We start from the raw sequence: 18,918 nt of genomic DNA, 5'->3' as shown, positions 1-18,918 counted from the left end.
TTGTTTTCATGGCAAGTTGTGGTGTTGTTAGGATATTCCTACAGAGCCTGTGACAGTTTCTCAGCGGAAGAACTGGGATACTAGAAGAAGACTTTAATCTCTGAAGATCTCAGCAGAGGAGGATTAAAAAACTGAGTTGATTTTCAGAGCCCAAGAGACGTCAAACTGTTGCTATGTGGGAATGTGTTTGAAAGATTGGGACCGGCTGCCTGAAACACTCTATTTTTCAGTCTGGTTCTTGGACAGAGCGATTAAGGCCGAAATAAAGTTAAATGCTGTAGTCCAGATGAGAACCCTTGTGCGTCCTTATGGACATTTTTGTCTTTTTCAGTTTTTTTTTTTTTTTTTATCACTTTGCCTGTGTTAATGCTAACTGCATAAAATTTGGCACAGGTGTGTATTTTTATTGGAATTTTACTACGTGTCACCGTCATCTATTTTGCACTATTAACACAAAATAGTTCCTCTCAGCGCTTTTTGGACAAAAATGTCCCCATTGAAACCAAACTGCAATTTTTAATCCCAGGGCCATTTAACTATAAAATGATGCAATCTTTGTTAAGAGGCTTTCATTCTGTTGTCAAGGCTTCAAAATTTTAATTTTTACTATTTTTTACCAGATGGTGCATTTTTTTCGGGTTTGGCCTATAAAGCAAATACTCGCTTTATTCCTGTTTTCTGCTTCTGCATATTATAGAGCCAGTTGGATAAATTATGCAGCGATAATTGTGTGGGTGTGTTGGTATGGATGTCTGAGTGTGGTTGGTATGTGTATAATAAAAATAATAAAAAAAGTGTGTGTGTGTGCATGTGTGTTTATTATATTTGAGTGCAAATCTAAAATCCAGTCCCTGTGTTCACCAGTGGAGTTTTACTGGCAAATTACAAATTAATTAATCCTGAGCCAATGACCTGAGCAGATATTTGTCCATTGCCTGGGTATAAAATAAAATATGTATCTTTCTCTGTCTGAGTTTACTTGTGCAGAGACAAGTGTCACACACACACACAGCTAATTAATTATTCATAAATTGTTTGGATAGTGACGCTGTGTTGAGAGTAGTGCTTATGGTGGAGGGAGTGTAATAAAGCAAACTGCAACAGAATAGTCTGGGGTGGGAAAAGTTAAAGGAGAACTCCGGTCAATTTTAACAATTTCAGGTGACCTTGAGCTTACACGGGACCTGTTGGTGTTCGACTGGGCAGAGGCCTGTCATAACATCTACTTTTTCTCAGGCCATTACAGTTTTTTCTGAATGCTTAAGCGCTAATCGTGATTTCTAAATATCACATATATCACAATTTCTAAAACTATTAATACGTATAGCAAAACCACTCACTGAGTTTGCAAAACTAAAAGCACAAACACTGCTTTGCACTCAGTTTGCAATTTTGTAACACACACTTTGCAAAACTGTAGGCACAATTCACTGCACAACACTCTTTTTGCAGAACTTTAAACACAACTCACTGCTTACACTCAATTACCAAATTTCCAACACACTCCTAGCAAAATTATACACATGTATGGCTATCATTAACACTATTTTGCCAACTGTCTGGCACACTTTCACATGTGAAAACTGTTTTAGATAATTAGTTCACTTTGCAATCAGCCTAAGCACTATAAATAAGCCACAGGTAAGCTGTCTGTGTGGAGTACAATGGAAGGAGCAGTAAGAGTGAGAAGAGTGAGAATCAGAGGAGGCCGAGGGAGAGGACGTGGAGGTGAAGAAGTTGGAGGAAGAGGACGTGGAGGTGAAGAAGTTGGAGGAAGAGGACGTGGAGGTGAAGAAGTTGGAGGAAGAGGACGTGGAGTTGAAGAAGCGAGAGGGTTAGAGGAAGTTAGAGGAAGAGGACAAGGAGGAGCAAGAAGAGGACGAGGAGGCCGAGGGAGAGGACGTGGAGGTGAAGAAGTTGGAGGAAGAGGACTTGGAGTTGAAGAAGCGAGAGGGTTAGAGGAAGTTAGAGGAGGAGGAGCAAGAAGAGGACGAGGAGGGGAAAGAGGAAGGGTAAGAAGAGTAAGAAATAGAATAACTGATGACATCAGAGCTACAATAGTGGACCATGTCATCAACCATGGGATGACCCTGAGGGAAGCTGGCCAACGGGTTCAGCCTAATTTGAGCCGCTACACTGTGGCAAGCATCATTAGGACATTTCGAAATGAGAATCGGTAAGTACTTTGTAGCACTGCCATACTCTAATGAGAAACACAACAGTACCATACATGCAAAAATACTGAAATTGTTACTTTACAGAATTGCTAGACGTCCAGATGTTGGGGGCAGAGGAAGAATGTTCACTCCAGAGCAAGAGACCCATATAGTGAACATAGTGATTGCCAATAATGCAATAAGACTGCGCGAAATACAGCAGCGCATAATTGATAATGACACCATCTTTCAAAATATACACAGTGTAAGCATTTCTGCACTAAGTCGTGTACTTGCGCGCCACAGAATAAGAATGAAGCAAATTTACAGAGTTCCTTTCGAGAGAAACACAGAACGTGTAAAGCAACTGCGATATGACTATGTGCAGGTAAGCTATAGTGTCATTGGTTCTGAATTTGGAAGTGCATACTGTAGTGCTGTGCATGGGCCTGATGTGTTGCATTTGTTTTGTCTTGTCCAGAGAGTGATGGAACTAGAAGCAGATGCCATGGGACATGAGCTACTTTTTGTAGATGAGGCCGGTTTTAACCTCAGTAAAACCAGGAGACGTGGCAGGAACATTATTGGACACCGTGCCATCATCAATGTCCCAGGACAACGTGGTGGTAACATAAACATGTGTGCAGCTATAAGCCAAAATGGTGTTGTTCACCATCATGCAACCATAGGCCCATACAACACTGCACACATTATTGCATTCCTGGACACCTTACATGACATGCTCACTGTTCAGAGACAAGAGCATACCCGATATGTCATCATATGGGACAATGTTAGTTTCCATAGGGCTGCTTTGGTCTGCAACTGGTTTACAGACCACCCATCCTTCATGGCACTCAACCTCCCTCCATACTCTCCATTCTTAAATCCCATCGAGGAGTTCTTCTCTGCCTGGCGCTGGAAAGTGTATGACCGTCATCCTCATCAACAGGTAGCCCTTTTACAGGCAATGGAGGAGGCATGTGGAGATATTGACCAGGCATCATGTCAGGCCTGGATACGGCATTCAAGGAGATATTTTCCCCGGTGCCTTGGACTGGAGGATATCGCATGCGATGTGGACGAAATTTTGTGGCCGGACCCAGAAAGACCACATGATGTAGGCTGATTGTCTTTTTTTTTTTCTTTTTTTTTTTGTGAAATTACTATTTTGTGTTCTGACTTTGTCTTGGTTTTGATGAGTGTGAATAAACACCAATACTTGAAGTTTGGATACTTGTATGTTTACATGACACTATGACAAAAGTATGACCTCAAATTGTCATCTGTACACAGAGAAAGCAAAAGCCAGATGTGTTTTGTATTCATACTATCAGTAGTTGGCACATTGTGTGCTTAGTAGATGATGGCTTGTGTTCACTGTTTGATACGAAAACACCATTTTTACGAAGGTGTGAAGAGTTAATCTAGCTGTGTTCACTTTTGCAAGAGAACTACAATGTTTTGATAATTGGGTGAAAGGTTTTCTTATTTAGCCAATAGTTGCAAAAAATGTGCTTAAGCAATCAGAAAAAACTGTAACAGGCCTGGAGCCAACGTCAGGAAGGGGTCCGATGAGGGGCCTGCTGTAAAAACCTTGGAGATGGAGGCCTCACATGTTGGGGATCTCGGTTGCTTTGTTTTCATGGCAAGTTGTGGTGTTGTTAGGATATTCCTACAGAGCCTGTGACAGTTTCTCAGCGGAAGAACTAGGATCCAGGGTCAGTGACGTCTCCTCTCCTGGAGGAAAATACAAGCCTTAGTGGTCTTGCTGTAAAATCTGGTAGAGGCCAACAGCCGGGCTTGAGGGGAAGGAGTCAACAGACCTTCCCTGGTGGTCTAGTGGTTAGGATTCGGTGCTCTCACCGCCGCGGCCTGGGTTCGATTCCCGGTCAGGGAATCAGCTTTTGCCCTCCAGTGGTGGTCGTGATTGCAAAATGGCGCACTACAAACTCAAGCGCTGACGGCCTCGTCGAGAAGCATGGCCAAGGAAATGTTTGTGTGTGAAAAAGACCTCCTTCAAGCTGGAGTCGAACCAGCAACCTAAGGATTACCAACTTGCCACCTACAGTCCACCGCTCTACCAGCTGAGATATCTAAGGCACACAGGTCAGAGACAGAACCTCAACCCATCAGGTTGCTGAAGCTCCGCCGCTGGCTAAAAGAGCTAATGGCACAGATAGACGTGCCGGCTGTCTCGATAAGTGAAGCAAAGACAACCCTAACTTCCCATACCGGGAGTCGAACCCGGGCCGCCTGGGTGAAAACCAAGAATCCTGACCGCTAGACCATATGGGATCTTCTTCCCACCTGAAGCAGGCCCATTGGCTTTTAGTGTGTGACTGCCCCCTTTAAGAACATGGGAATGATCCAAAGGGATTGTTTACTGAATTCAATTTCATCAGGCTCACCAGAGGGAGCTCTCCTTTGCCCCGCCCAGGGGGTTCAGTTTCCTGCCATTCCTGCGATGGCATAACAGACACTATAAACTGGTTGTAAAGCAAGGTCCTTGTGACAGTACTCATGCAATGCATTTGAAAGAACGCATGGTAATGTATGGTAATGTTTATCCCACTGACAAAGCAGCCTATTGTTTGACTGTAATTTTTTTTATATTAATCAACCAATCTAATAATAATAATAACAAAAACTATGGGCTAATAAAACGAAATAATAAAAACGGCTATGGGTTGACAGCGAAGCTAAAGAGGCAGAGCAAGCCAGCCAGGAGTCGAACCTAGAATCTTCTGATCCGTAGTCAGACGCGTTTTCCATTTTTTTATTTTTTTTATTAAGAAATTTCACTCAATAAAATACAATAAAAATACATTAAAAAATAAATTTCTTCTACAATCATCTCTACATCACATATCCTTCTTTTACATACACAATTTAAGAATAGCCTTCACTTCCTGGCAGCTTCCACATTAACTCTTTTAAAACACAACAAACTTTTGGGGTAAAAACACGATAAAAAGCATCCAAATTAAATGTAATGGTTTTAAATTAACCAGATCAATAAGACAAGGATGTCCGTCGTCAGCTCTTTTATATTCTCTAGTTGCGGAACCTTTGGGAATTACTGTTAAACAAGAGGAGGGAATAAAAGGGATATGCATTGAGGGAGAAGAGAATACAATTTTTCAATACGCGGATGATACGACGTTATTGGTAAAAGATCTGGGGAGTGTAAAAAAAGCAATGCAAATCATACAAAAGATTTGTAGGGGATCAGGAGCTAAAGTAAATGAGGATAAAACGGTATATATGAGATTTGGAGGGATGACAACTTTAACAGAGCATTTTAGTTTTAAGGAGACAAAAGAAATAAAGATTTTAGGTGTTTTAATGGGGAAGGATGAGAAGAAAGCAGAAGGAGCTATGTGGGAGGAAATTTCAGGAGGAATTGAAAGAAGATTGACTTTTTGGAAAATGAGAACATTAACTTTGAAACGGAAGGTTTTAGTTCTGAATGTTTTAATGATTTCTAAACTATGGTACATCTTACGTCATCTATGCCGTTGTGGGCAGAAAAAATGTTTTTTAGAATTTTTATGGGAAGGGAAGCCGCCAAGAATAGCATATAATACTTTAATAGGAGCAGTGGGGAAGGGAGGACTGGGATTAATGGATGCGGAACAAAGAACAAACAGCTTAAAGTCCGCGTGAACCGGAAGTTACAAACGACTTTTCTCCAGTGTTGTGACGTATTTCCCAGTGAAATGGAATATTGAACAGAGGGCAGGGTTTTACTCTAGCGCTCCTCCTCTCCATCTCTGCTCATAGCAGACTAACGGTTTGAGGGGAGTGGTTAAGCGTTTCCCAACCCAAGCCGTCAAACCTACGTCATCAGAGAAGGAACGCCATTCCGTTGTCAGCAGCCATATCACCCTGTAGCCCAAGACTGGTTGCCCACTGAAGCTAAGCAGGGCTGAGCCTGGTTAGTACCTGGATGGGAGACCTCCTGAGAAAACCAGGTTGCTGCTGGAAGAGGTGTTAGTGAGGCCAGCAGGGGGCGCTCACCCTGTGGTCTGTGTGGGTCCTAACACCCCAGTGTAGTGATGGGGACACTACACTGTCAATGAGCACGTCCTTCGGATGAGACGTTAAACCGAGGTCCTGACTCTCTGTGGTCGTTAAAAAAATCCCAGGATGTCCTTCGAAAAAGAGTAGGGGTGTAACCCCGGCATCCTGGCCAAATTTGCCCCTTGGCCTCTGTCCATCATGGCCTCCTAATCATCCCCATATACTGATTGACTTCATCACTGTCTCCTCTCCACCAGTAAGCTGGTGTGTGGTGGGCGTTCTGGCGCAATATGGCTGCCGTCGCATCATCCAAGTGGATGCTACACATTGGTGGTGGTTGAGGAGATTCCCCCTTTCATGTAAAGCGCTTTGAGTACCTAGAAAAGCGCTATATAAATGTAATGAATTATTATTATTATTATTATTATTCCAGACCGGAAGTAACTTTTCAGACTTTGATTAAAGATTACGACAGCAAACATTTTTTTTGCGCTAACAAAGTAAATAGGGTCAATTTTGATTTCAGTTGGACTTTAAGAGTGAAAATGATCAAAAAAAGTACTTGGATGAAGAAAATAAAGCGGCATGGAAAAGAACAATGGGGTTTTTTTTAAGCAAGTGTAGCAATTTTAATCTTGGGGACAACATATTGTGGATGAGAACAAAAAATTGGATGACGGAAGGATTGCCAGATTTTTACAAAGAAATGATGAGTGCCTGGGGCAAATTTTTAACTAGTGTACATTTTAATCCACAAGGTAGAGAGAACATTTTAAATCAGCCTTTATTCTTAAACAACGGCATTTTAAAACAAGGGAAAGCGATCTTTTATAAGAAATGGTGGGAGCTGGGGATTACAAAAGTAAGAGATGTTTTATACGAATTCAAAAAGGGATTTTTACCAATACAATACATTGTGGATGTAATGAAGGAGGCAAAGGAGGATTTTAGCAGACAAGAGATAACAAACAAATATGATGTAATTAAGGCCGCTATACCTCAAGAGTGGATAAAGAGAATTGAAAATGTCACGAGGTGACAAAGTTGAAGCGGAACTAAGTCCCGCTGAAGTTGTGTTCCCCCGGGACGGTGCCATTGCAACACCGGGCCGGTTTCGGTTGTGTATCTGTCACCATAACAATGGCGGCTAATGACAGATCAACATCAGGTGCGGGGGATTTACGCTGGGATCTGTGATGGGGCTGTGGAGGCAAATGGAGTATATAAAAGGAAAGTGAAGAGACAGTTGGGTGTGGTTCTCCCCTGAGAGAAGTCGTTTCTTTGGTGGTGTTGCTGATTTGTGGAGGCATCTGGAGAGTGTTGCGAGGGCTCAGCTGTATTAAGGGTGCAACGGCGATTGCATGAACACGAGTTGAAGACGTCAAAGGCTGGAAAGCGAGTGAGTATGGAGATTGAGTGAAGACTGGAGAATGCCATCATCATTGGAAGGAAGATAAGTAGTATGATATCGGATCTTATTGAATGCATGCACTGAGCTGGATATGAAGTTGTGAAGTGTATTGATCACGAGTGTAATTGTCACTTGAGAGTGGTTGGACTGAGTTATCATTGAACTCTTGTTTCTCTTCTGAGTGTGAGCGAGTGTCAAGGAAGCTTTGTCCACTGTGCTAGTAAGGAGGCACCCGAATTCCCTCGCTATTTGATGAGAACTGAGTCAGTACGACAGTGGAAGGATCGAGCATTGGGTGAGTGCTGGCCTTATTGCACTGAGAGAGAGAGTGGATATGCAGTGCCTGAATTGATGTCACACAGTATTGGCTTGAAGTGAGGTTGCAGTGTGTGGGGATTATATATATACTGACCGCCGTGTACTCCCCATTTCTTTTCATCCGCTGTCACTGAAGAGGGACTTCAGGTGTTGAATGTGAACATTTCATCTTTGCATGTTGGGAAGAATGTGCGTACTTGTATAACTTACTCTGTTTGCTCAAATAGAAGAAACTCCGTCAATGTCCCTTTACGTGATGTCTGCTGGAAGGAGAGACTCACATTAGAAATACTCCCTCGTCTGCTTACAGAAACACACTCCAGCCGTAAGCTCTTGTCTCTGCATTGAGGAAAAGCATAAATGCACTTGTATAACTTACTCTGTCTGTTCAATAGAGAAGTCCTCTGCAAATGTCCCCTTATGTGATGCCTGCCTGAAGGAGAGACACACATTGGACATACTTCCGTCTGCTTTACAGAAGCACACCCCAGCCGTAAGCTTTTATCTCTGTACTGAAGAGAAGCATGCACGTACTTGAGTTGCTTACTTGTTTGTTTCGCAGAAGAATCCCTCCGCCAAAGCCCCTCCGGTGGATGTCTGCTTAAAGAAAGAGACTCACGTTGGAAGCATTCACGTTATCCGCTTGGCAGAGGCTCGCCCCCCTCCCTTGTCCCGCTCCGCGCCTTAAGAAGGTATACGTACCTGGATATTCACCCGCCTGGTAGAAGATTCTCCTCCTGGCCATCAGCTCCCGTACTGGCCACGCCCTGATTGTTCGACGGTTCGAGAAGGTCTTTTTACCTGGATACTCACCTGTCTGCCCAAGGAGAGATCCTTCTCGATCACGAGACCCTGTCCCGCTCCGTGTCTTAAGACGGTATACGTACCTGGACATTCACCTGCCTGGTAGAAGATTCTTGTTCTGGCCATCGGCTCCTGTACCGGCCACGCCCTGATTGTTCAATGGTTCGAGAAGGTCTACTTACCTGGATACTCGCCTGTCGGCCCAAGGAAAAATCCTCCTCGATCACGAGACCTTGTTCCGCTCCACGTCTTAAGACGGTCTACTTACCTGGATACTTGCCTGTTCGTCGGGCCAGTGGCCGACCTCCTCTTCCCTCTGGACCCGTCACACCCAGCACACTTTCTGTTTGAACTGTTACCGTCTGGTCGACGCTACAGAGCACCGAGCACAAAAACAACCAGACACAGGAAAAGTTTCTTTCCCCAGGCCATCCACCTCTTGAACACTTAAATGTTCCCCTACTGTGGAACAAACATGTGCAATACTTCCCTCAGAAGTATTTCATTATAGCACCTTATAACTTTATATATATTTATAATTTATAATATTTTTTTATTTATTTATACCTATGTTACTTGTCACTTGTCTTGTCACTTTATATTGTATGTGTACTGGAAGCTACTGTCACCAAGACAAATTCCTTGTATGCGCAAGCATACTTGGCAATAAAGCTCTTTCTGATTCTGATTAGTCGCTACGTCCTGGCACGGGTTGCCTTGAAATCCTCGCTTTTCCTGGGGTCAGAGGTTCAGTCCCCGCACCTGTTGGGGGACCCAGAAGCTTCAATAGGACGTTTAAATTAATTTTATTCAATAAAACTTGTTAAACTTTTATCCACTTGTCTGTCTGGTCTTTGGTACGCTCCTCGAGGTGGTCCTGTGTTTAGGGGTGGGTGCAGTCTGGCTTGACCCCCCCCCCCCCCCCCCCCCCCCCGACCTGTGACAAAAACATGGAAGAAGAGAAACAAGAAAAAGATGTAAAAGTGAGGCTGGGGAAAAAAAATTGCTTTTAAAGAATGTAGAGATTTAAAGAATTTTTTTAGAGATTGTGTTTTTAAAGAGCCAATTGAAAATGGATACTGGATGCAGAAATTTAAAGATATTCACCTTATTTTCCATGACAACAAGGGCTACGCCATTACGCTCATTTTGTCATCTTACTTCCGGCTGAGCGGGACTTCAACTTCCGGCTGAAACGACCTACGCTAGTTTCTAGCGTAATTCTATAGTTGTAACGGTAAAATATGTGAAGTATTATATGCTCAGTTAGGGGCTGACATAACAATTGGATTAAGAGGATAGAACAATTTAACCAACGGTGTTACGAACACAATAGGCTAAAGCGATCGGAGTGTTGTGGTGTACTTTACGATTTACACGAGGAGCACCTGAGGCAATGGCGGAAGGCGCTAAACTTGAAGTGCTCACCAAAGCGCTGTGTGTTCGTACCATGTGTGTTATGTGTGTTCGTACCATTTTATGGACGGGGAGCAGACTGACGAACGAACACCCTTACCTCGAGTAAAGGCTCGGCTACGATGTTCTGGTAAAGAAGTCCCGACGGGTGCTGAACAGGTTGTCAGATGCAGGTAAGCTAACTTACCTAACTGTTGTTTCCTAACTTACCTATCTATGTGCTTGTTAGCCTAACGTTAGATGAAGTCCGTTCTATGAATACATTAGTAACGAGCCGTTCACAAAATACAACGAATCTTGCATTATTACCATTGGCCACCTATATGTCATATTTCTTATATTTCGTTTACTTTGTGATATGGACCTAAGGGTCTGAAATAAAGAATGAATGAATATTCACGATAGTACAATATATTATGGTACATTACAGTCTTACAATAGCTCACATTATTCCTGTAAGGAGGCCAGCTAGCTACATCTCTCATTCAGATATTGATATTGACCTACATAGAGTTAGGAGATTGTGTGTATACTGTCTCGTTTTTAATGCATCTTTCTTTTTCACACTGTTCTAAGTATGAGTGCCATCATAAATTAATTCTCATTTTAAGTACTAATTTAAATCTACATTTTAAATTTAAATCTAATTGAAAAAAGTACTATTTAAATCTATTTTAAGTACTAATGTAAAAATGTTTATGGTTCTATTATTTCCATAGAACATCGATGAGAGTCGGTGTTGCAGTGGACAACTGTGAGGATGATCACAGCCACACGCCCCAGACCTGTGATGCAGAAACACAATGGGAGGATCCATCTGTCTCTGACCACAACTACGCTCCAAAATCTCAACTCAACCTGAAGCCACCTACACCTGAAATGGGAACACAATGCGTTGAGCCAGTGCCATACTACATAACTCTGCTGAGAAACGACCACCTTTGTCAGCTCTACACAGGGTCGACATTGATGCATTCCACTCAGTTGCCGAGCACCTTACCAGTTCATACACCAGCAGCTTTCAGCTACACACTTGGTATCAGCTCCTGATGACTCTGATGAAGCTGAGTCTTAAAGGGTTAGTTCACCCAAAAATGAAAACTCTGTCAGTAATTACTCTCCCTCATGTTGTTCCAACCCCGTAAGACCTTAAATTAAGATATTTTTTATTAAATCTGAGAGCTGTCCTCCATTCTCACTCCTCCATTTTATAATTTTTCTTAATTTGTGTTCCGAAGATGAACGAAGGTCTTACGGGGTTGGAACAACATGAGGGTGAGTAATTACTGACAGAATTTTCATTTTTGGGTGAACTAACCCTTTAAATTATTGCAGGGTGATCTTTCTCAAAGGTTTTGTGTTTCTCAGTCCATTGTAAGCAAGGTGATTTCGCGTTGGCTTGACATCATGGAGAAGTGTTTCAGAGAGCAGTTTCCAAACACAACATGTAGAGCACAATATATCAAAATATCGCAAATGTATATATCGCAATATGCATAATTTTTTTTTGCTTTAATAAGCTTTAATCAGTTTATATAATTCATACAGTGAAAAACTAAGCAGTGTTTTACTTTTACATTTGATTATTCGGTTTCTGTTGTTAAATAGACCTAATGTAGGATAACCTGAACCCCGTGTTTACACTGATGTTAAAATAACACATCTTATATACAGTAAAACACTGATGTTCACTTTCACAAGTTGAAGGGATGTTTTCTTGTTACAAAAAGAATGTGAAACACATATGTAGGTTATATAATTTTAAATCTAATTTAAGTTAATTTTCTATACTTTAAGCATTATCGTATCGAATATCGCATTGTTTAATGAGTTATCGCATATCGCATTTTTCTTCAATATCGTGCACTTAATAACCTCGTCCAGGTGATGAATAATGGCAGACAGAGGCTTCACCATTACCGATCTCCTCTATGAAAGGAAGGTGAAACTTGTCCTCCTTGTGAATCTTGTAAAACAGATGTTACCTGTTATTAATAGTTGTTTTTATAAACCTTTACAGTGTGAGCAGATGTTACCTGTTATAATTAGTTATTTTTATAAACCTTTACAATGACCAGATGTTACCTGTTATGAATAGTTATTTTTATAAACCTTTACAATGACCAGATGTTACCTGTTATGAAGTTTTTTTTTTATAAACCTTTACAATGACCAGATGTTACCTGTTATGAATAGTTATTTTTATAAACCTTTACAAGTCATTTATTATAAAACAATATAATGTGAGCTCTGTAGATTCCCCTTAAAACTTAAATGAATTAAGTCTTCTAGTTAGAAGGAATAAGTCACGTCAAGTTTGCAAATGAATACCATCTTGGTTTATTACTTATGAAATTTAAATGGTGAAATGTTTCTACATGAAGGTCAGTAGAAGGTGTCTCTAGCTTCCTGAAAACATCAAGCACTTCTTACAACTGATTTTATACAACTTATTTAATCATTCATATTTAACCAATTACCTAATCTCCTATCCTTAACCCTTAACTAATTTTTTATTGCTGCTCCGTCAACTCCTTCTGACAGGACGTAGTTAAATATTCCCATAGGTTAACGTTACCTCTGGCCACAACAACAATGACGATGGGTGAGATAATGTGAGACGAACTGATAGTCGTACGAAGTTTTCTCCGTGCTCCCAATTTAAAACATTTACGGTATTAACGTAATTTGTCATTTTGATAAAGTTTTGGCTAACTATAAACAATCTTCTAACTACTGAAATAGCTACCGGATGTGCCGTGTCAGTTTAGCGGAAGTCGGATGACAAAATGCGGAAGCGCGAAGTATTAAAAGTGGGCGGGGCGGAATAAGGTGAATAAAAATAGAGTGTATATGGAGAAACATGAGGGGGAGGTGTGTGGAAACAAAATTGGAATGTTTGGAGTATTTTATAAGGCATAAAGTGGTTTTTACTGAGGCATTTAAAATAAAATAGGAATGGAACAAAATGCTTTGTGTAAAGTGTACCAGGAAAAGGAAGAGTGGATTTTACATCTGTTTTTATATTGTAAAGAACTGGAGGAAATGTAAAGATTTAAGTAAAGATGTGACTGAAGAGTGGGATGAAAATGGAATGGAATGGAACAGGGTGGTGATGTTTGGATGGGAAAAGAAGTGTCAAAACAAAAGTTTTATCAATCTGTGTGTAATGTTAATGAAAAGTGCAATATGGGAGAGAAGAACTGTGGCTAAAAAAGAAAAAATTGTGTTGGATGTTTGGACTGTGTTTAAAAGGAAAACGGAGCTCTATATTGAAAGATTGTATGGGTATTTTAAAAGTGAAAATATGTTGGATGCTTTTTATCGTGTTTTTACCCCAAACGTTTGTTTTGTTTTGTTTTAAAATATTAAATGTGGAAGCTGCCAGGAAGTGAAGGCTATTCTTAAATTGTGGATGTAAAAGAAGGATATGTGATGTAGAGATGATTGTAGAAGAAATTTATTTTTTAATGTATTTTTATTGTATTTTATTGAGTGAAATTTCTTAATAAAAAATAAATTAAAAAAAGGATATGATTCTCGCTTAGGGTGCGAGAGGTCCCGGTTTCAAATCCCGGACGAGCCCTCTCACCTTTAGTATGAGTTCAAGGGTTCTCTGTCTCTGTTTGCTTCTGCTGCTTTTCTTTATCAACCACTTCATATCTGGCCATTTACTGCAACCCACATAGTACTTGACGTCACGTTCTGCAGCATCAGAGGCTGATGCTTCGGCCAAATTGAACTTTTTGCAGGCCCGTAGATGCCGTAGTGGGATTCAAACCATTTTATATCGCTCTTAATTGAATCACCTTGGCTCTTTTGCAGAAACGCTAAGCACAGGTATACTTGTTGTTCTGTGGAGTTTCTTTGAACAAATTATCATTGACTTTTTGCAGCATCGTCTTAGAGCTAGCTCAACAAGCACGCCCTAGGTGGGGGGCTGATGTCCTATGGTTCAAAGTCAAGCCTATGACATAGCCTCTATGAGGCTGTTTACATTTAGAGCCCGCCATTTTGGTTCTATGGTCAAAACAAACGTATCAATTATGTTTTTGTATGTCTAGATTCATTTATAGTTCATGACTCTTTCCCACCTGTTTTGTGTGTAATCTGCCTCTCTGCTTTCGTACGAAAAGCCTCCGTCGTAGGTCCGGTGCAAAAGCAAAAAGTGGCCTTTTCCCCTTAAGCCACTGGGCCTCTTGCGCAGGGTGCTTTGTGTAATTTCAGCCTGATAGGGCACATGCACGGGCAGGACAGAATGATGCACACAAAAACCCAGCTCAGTTATCAGAAGTTTGTCAGCTCTATGTTAATTCAGATCTTGCGCTCATCATGGCTACAGCGTTGCTTTGAACAAACCATCCTTGAATTCGCCAAATGGCCAACTTAAACAAAGCCCATCAAAGATGACCCAGGTGGGACTTGAACCCACAATCTCCAGCTCCGGAGGCTGATGCCTTATCCATTAGTAGGGCTGTGTATTGGCAAGAATCTGGCGATACGATACGTATCACGATACATGGGTCACGATTCAATATATTGCAATATATTTCGATACTGTGCATAAGGCGATATATTGGGATTTTTTTAAAGTAAAATATATTAAAAATATTTTAAAAAAGACATGATGTGCATAAAAGTCAAAGAAGTTTACTTTAGGTAAACAATTCAGTACACAGAAAATCAAACTGCCAGTTTGGGATTGTGGTTCACAGGTTCTTAGTGAGCAAATTTTTATATGCTCAAGTAGGCCATAATAAAAGAAAATAGGTACATAGCCCCTGTCACAATACAAAACAACAACGTGAACTGGACGAAAATGATTGAAAGTGGATGAAAGTGAACAAAATGAATGTGTCATATATTGAAATCAAGTTTTATGTGATAAAAGATTTTAAAAGAACTGGACGCGCGAATGAGGTGAACCGCGCCGCGCTAAACGCCTCGTGCCGCAGGACCTCCAGAAACACGTAAACGCGTCTTTGCATTGACTTAACATTGAAATCACTCGCGCCAGATGCTCTTTTCGCGTTTGGTGTGAACGATGCACGCGATTACATTTAGAAATAGACAAGCTTTGTTTCCAAATGCACCAAGCAAAGATATCCTTTCAATTGTATAAACTTTTATAAAGCCAGCCAATATAATCACAATAAACACATCCAAAATGAAATATTTAACATATATACGCAACGTCTAATTTGTAAACAAAATGATTTACGCACTAAATCCATCATAAACTCCGGCACAATTTGCTTATGTTTAAACTCTCAAGACAGACGTCACATCCCGACGACTGCGTTTTTCGCTTGATCTTTGTATAAAGGAACTGTCTAACTTTTTGACGCTCTCGGTCGCTCTCAACGCTTTCTCCGGTCCGCTGTCAATCCTAAAATGTCCAGTGGACACGCACCGTTATAGGCGAGCCTGGCGAGGACACTAGTGGTGCGTCTCAGCATAGCTATCTAGTGGTAGGGATTTAAACAACATAAACGTGAACCACTGTCTTACGGTATTACCATGAATATTTTTGGACGTAAAAAAAAAAAAAAAAAAAAATCGATATTGCGTTTTTGAAAATCGATACAGTATTGCAAAATAAAATATCGCGATACTCAGGTGTATCGATTTTTTCTTACACCCCTATCCATTAGGCCACTAGGCCTTGTCTGGCAAGCTCTGCCTTTGATCTGTAATATGACTTCGAGTGGTTTCTGACGCTCAAACAACTACACTTTAGTATCTCGACGCCAGGTCGGGTTCCGTCTTTGAGGTGAACTTCACTGAATTTGTGGCGCCCTCCCGAAAGACTTCGTTCCGACGAGGCTCGTTGGTCTAGGGGTATGATTCTCGCTTAGGGTGTGAGAGGTCCCGGGTTCAAATCCCGGACGAGCCCTCTCACCTTTAGTATTGTTAAGTTAAATCTGAAATTGAAGGAAAGAGGGAGAAATAAATATTCATCATTGTTTAATTAAAAGAATTGCGATCAAAATGGGTGCAGCCTATTGGCTGTGAGCACAGTGTTGCTGGAACAACCAGGGAAGCTGATTGGCCATTGAAACTCCACATGGCACAAAGGACCAGGTGTGTGTGATTGTCAGCATGCTGAGATCTTTGAGCAGTGGATATTCTTCTCCTACCTAAACTGGTGGATTTTGGAGATTACACAATCAAATGAGAAAGATTGGTAAATCAGCATCGAGTCAATTGAGTTGTTCAAAGACTACTGGGAAAAGCCAAATGTATTCATCAACTTGGAGTGCTACTGGTAGGACAAATATTCATTGTGTTTGAAAGTTGTTTGATGCTAGCATTTAGCATCTAGCATGCTAACTGAACATGTGCACTAGGTGTATTTGATTTTACATTGTTGTTGCTGTTTACAAGCTGCTATATAAACCGCAAATAGTTTAACAATATTGTACTTTTAATATCTCTGAATGTACATTTATTTATACTCTGTGTAGTGACTCATATATTTATATGTCTTTCTATATAGGTTATTAAGCTAAGCATCTGAGATATTCATTGAAACAAGAAGATCAAGTCATTGTGGAAAGATTTTCAATAAATTGATTTGATGAAGAAGAATTCAATGCTTTGAGTTATTCCATGCACCCTCCTCTTAAAGTTGATTGAAGCCTTTTCAAGTTTGGGCAGACATTAAGGCAAAGAAACCCTGAGAACTTGACAAGTATGAGTTCAAGGGTTCTCTGACTCTCTTTGCTTCTGCTGCTTTTCTTTATCAACCACTTCATATCTGGCCATTTACTGCAACCCACATAGTACTTGACGTCACGTTCTGCAGCATCAGAGGCTGATGCTTCGGCCAAATTGAACTTTTTGCAGGCCTGTAGATGCCGTAGTGCAGGGGTGCCCAACCCTGCTCCTGCCGATCGACTGTCCTGCACAGTTTATCTCCAACCCTAATCAAACACACCTGAAGCAGCCAATTAACGTCTTCAGGATCACTTGAAAATTAAAGGCAGGTGTGTTTGATTAGGGTTGGAGATAAACTGTGCAGGACAGTCAATCGGCAGGAGCAGGGTTGGGCACCCCTGCCGTAGTGGGTTTCAAACCATTTTATATCGCTCTTAATTGAATCACCGTGGCTCTTTTGCAAAAACGCTAAGCACAGGTATACTTGTTGTTCTGTGGAGTTTCTTTGAACAAATTATCATTGACTTTTTGCAGCATCGGCTTAGAGCTAGCTCAACAAGCACGCCCTAGGTGGGGGGCTGATGTCCTATGGTTCAAAGTCAAGCCTACGACATAGCCTCTATGAGGCTGTTTACATTTTAGAGCCCGCCGTTTTGGTTCTATGGTCAAAACAAACGTATCAATGATGTTTTTGTATGTCTAGATTCATTTATAGTTCATGACTCTTTCCCACCTGTTTTGTGTGTAATCTGCCTCTCTGCTTTCGTACGCAAAGCCTCCGTCGTAGGTCCGGTGCAAAAGCAAAAAGTGGCCTTTTCCCCTTAAGCCACTGGGCCTCTTGCGCAGGGTGCTTTGTGTAATTTCAGCCTGATAGGGCACATGCACGGGCAGGACAGAATGATGCACACAAAAACCCAGCACAACTATCAGAAGTTTGTGGGTTCTATGCTAATTCAGATCTTGCGCTCATCATGGCTACAGCGTTGCTTTGAACAAACCATCCTTGAATTCGCCCAACGGCCAACTTAAAAAGCCCATCAAAGACGACCCAGGTGGGACTTGACCCACAATCTCCCGCTTCCGAGGCTGATGCCTTATCCATTAGGCCACTAGGCCTTGTCTGGCAAGCTTTGCCTTTGATCTGTAATATGACTTCAAGTGGTTTCTGACACTCAAACAACTACACTTTACTATCTCGACGCTAGGTCGGGTTCCGGTGTTACAATATATTCGGTTCCTGAAATATTTGGTTCCAAAGGGTGGAGCTATCATGAATATTCACGAGACCATAGCGTGGGCGGGGCAATCAATACAAGCGAGTGGAACAGAAATTGTTAGCGTGAGCGCCTCAGATCGCGTTTTGTTCTAAACTACTTCTATAACTGTTCGTTTTTCACAAATGACTGAGATTAAGCTTTTTAAATGTCTATTATTGCATGTTTAAATAAATATATTCTTGTGTTTTTATTCTGTCTCCCAAAGTTGTCTAGGGTAAATATTATTAAAATAGCTTTTATATTACGGTATACAATATAGCTTTGAATGTTGCTTTACACTCAACTGAAAATCTTTTTGATACACAACTGTCAAAGGTTATCATAAATGTTAAGCTTCAGCAGTTGTTTTCTCTAGCAATGCTTTTTGAACGTTGGTCAAATTAAGTGATAACTATTTCAATTGTATTGATGTATACATAGCAAGGTCCAAGTAAAGAAATGTTATACTTGTCATTTGTCGTTTTGAATGTACCGTTCCAAAGGTAAGTGCACTTAATTGTAATGAAAAAGAGACAAAAGTCTAGAAAATTGATTCATTTAATTCAATTTTTCTTACAGATATAATGCATTGGAGTACCAAATTAAGGGCTTTGGCACCTAGGGCAAATAAAAACCTCACTGTATAATATAGTATAAGACCTCATGTAAAAGTAGTATGTTCTGATCATGAAGAGACTATTAGAGAAATCACTAAGTTAGTTAGTTACTAAACACCTATGATTGTGAAGTTCTGTGCCCCTCTAAGAAGGACTTTTTTTTAATTATTTTTTTAGAAACACCATGAGGAACCATTTTTTTCAATTCATACAAGGTTTTAAACATTGACAGCCAAAATGACAAATTCAACAAA

General features: G+C 40.8%; 1 protein-coding gene across 1 annotated transcript in view; it reads left to right on the top strand.

Annotated features, from left to right (window-relative positions):
* dnajc30b (DnaJ (Hsp40) homolog, subfamily C, member 30b) overlaps window positions 1-18,918 on the top strand; it is a 354,582-nt gene that overhangs the window by 327,216 nt on the left and 8,448 nt on the right. The window lies entirely within an intron of this gene.

This window comes from Squalius cephalus (genome assembly GCF_949319135.1).
Source record: "Squalius cephalus genome assembly, chromosome: 11".
Taxonomy (NCBI): Eukaryota; Metazoa; Chordata; class Actinopteri; order Cypriniformes; family Leuciscidae; genus Squalius; species Squalius cephalus.
This window is presented reverse-complemented; position numbering and strand designations above follow the sequence as displayed.